At 53.7% G+C, this 1,695-nt stretch overlaps 1 long non-coding RNA gene across 1 annotated transcript; it reads left to right on the forward strand.

The window, feature by feature from the left end:
- Positions 1–452: 452 nt before the first annotated feature.
- LOC123100607 (uncharacterized) lies at positions 453–1,272 on the forward strand. The gene is made up of 2 exons (XR_006448441.1): positions 453–955; positions 1,060–1,272. It is a non-coding gene; the product is annotated as an uncharacterized lncRNA (long non-coding RNA).
- Positions 1,273–1,695: the final 423 nt, after the last annotated feature.

Consider the following 1,695-nt stretch of genomic DNA (forward strand, 5'->3'; position numbering starts at 1 on the left):
ATGACTATGCCTTAAATCAAGGTGGTAATTTTTAAACGTCTGTGTATTGGTGGCGGTGGTTTATTATGCACTCGTCTGAATGTCCGGAGATCCGTTGGCGGGTAGGTTATATGTTTTCGATATGTGTATCCTTAACTGTGTATATATATGGTCTTCTATATAGTTTTCATGTCTTAATAGTCAGTCCGTATGATTTCATGAGGGACACAAACAAAGCTAAATTCAATCTTGCATCATATCCGGCAACGCGTGCATATAGGTTCAGAGAGCAACTACATGCGTGTACGTGGTGACTTGGAGATATTTTCCCCTCCGTGAACGATCCAAACACAATCAAATTCTAATTAAAAAAATATTTATCTTCTTGAGACAAAATAAAAAAACACGTATCTCTCAGTTTAACGTTGGCTGATTGCTAAGAAACCAGCAGCCTCGCTGGTGTTCCACGCGTCTGAACACACCCTGCGCACATGACTCGTGTCCAGCAGCACCACGCACCGCTGCCTCCATACGACCTTATCTTCTTGCCTGGTCGTCTTTCCCGATCCCCATTCCATCGTTCTTCCCCTTGCGCCGTCTGTGCCACCATTTATCTCTCAATCGCCGCTCCTCCTTCAACAACACCATGCCTAATAGGCTCGCCTCTCTCGCGGCCCGGCCGCTGGAGCTCGCCATGCTCTTCTGCGAGAGGGGGAGATGACAGTGCTGGAAGGCGACAGCCACCATGGTTGCGGGACGATGGCAGTTTCCGGCGGCGGCGCTGCGGGATGTTGCAAGGCGGCGACGGGCCACGGCGAGAGGCGTGCTATGACAGCGTCGACAACCGCGGAGGTGCCGCGAGGCTGCGGTGATGCTTCAATTTCCGTGGCTACGCTCGGTGGTGAGCTGCGCTCCAAGGGGGGCCGCCGGTCCTACGACGACCTGCCGGTGGCTGCGCTGCTACGAGGCCGGCCTGGTGATTTCCCAACTCTATTTTCTTGATTGCTCCGATCTGCACCGACAAGCGGTCCTGCCGAGGTCGTCCGATGTACGGCTAATGTGAGGCCACTGGAGCTGCAGGACTGGCACGGGACGCACGGCTGCTGCCGGGACGACAACAAACGGGGCAGCGACGCCTGGGCCTCGGCCTTTTTTTTGGTTCCTTCCTCGCTGGTACCAGGATACCAGCTGTGTCTTAGTGTCTCTCTTCTCCTGAGCTGGGCATGTACGCAGATGTTGTTGTTTTCTCTTTAATTGCTCGTATGTGATCTTCCTCCGAGATGTTTTTGTCTTTGCGGCAGGTCTTCCCACATTCTTGTTTGATTCCCTTTCTTCTACTATTTTTCTTCATAGAGATGGCCATGGCCGCCCGATGCCCGAGCGCCGCCGGCCAAGGACCCGCCGGCATCCAGACCCTCTCCATGCAATCCCCATCTCGCCGGAGACCTGAACCAAATCCCATCCAGTGCCCGTGCCATTCTTCACCCTCCCGCCCCGCAGCTCCGCAGCGCGAGCGCTTCAGCCGCCTCGCGCCCGAAGCATAGGAGAGGAGCTCCCTGCCACGAGCCTCTCCAGCGCCGGCAAACCAGGCCGACACCGCCTCCTTCTTGCTTCGTAAGAAAGCACAGGGGCTTTTATGTAAAATGCAAAAAAAACTATTCGTTTTTACTTAAAACAGGACTGCGGGTTAAATTTTCTGAAATAGAGGGACTTTTC

This window comes from Triticum aestivum, chromosome 4D (assembly GCF_018294505.1).
Source record: "Triticum aestivum cultivar Chinese Spring chromosome 4D, IWGSC CS RefSeq v2.1, whole genome shotgun sequence".
NCBI classification, from domain to species: Eukaryota; Viridiplantae; Streptophyta; class Magnoliopsida; order Poales; family Poaceae; genus Triticum; species Triticum aestivum.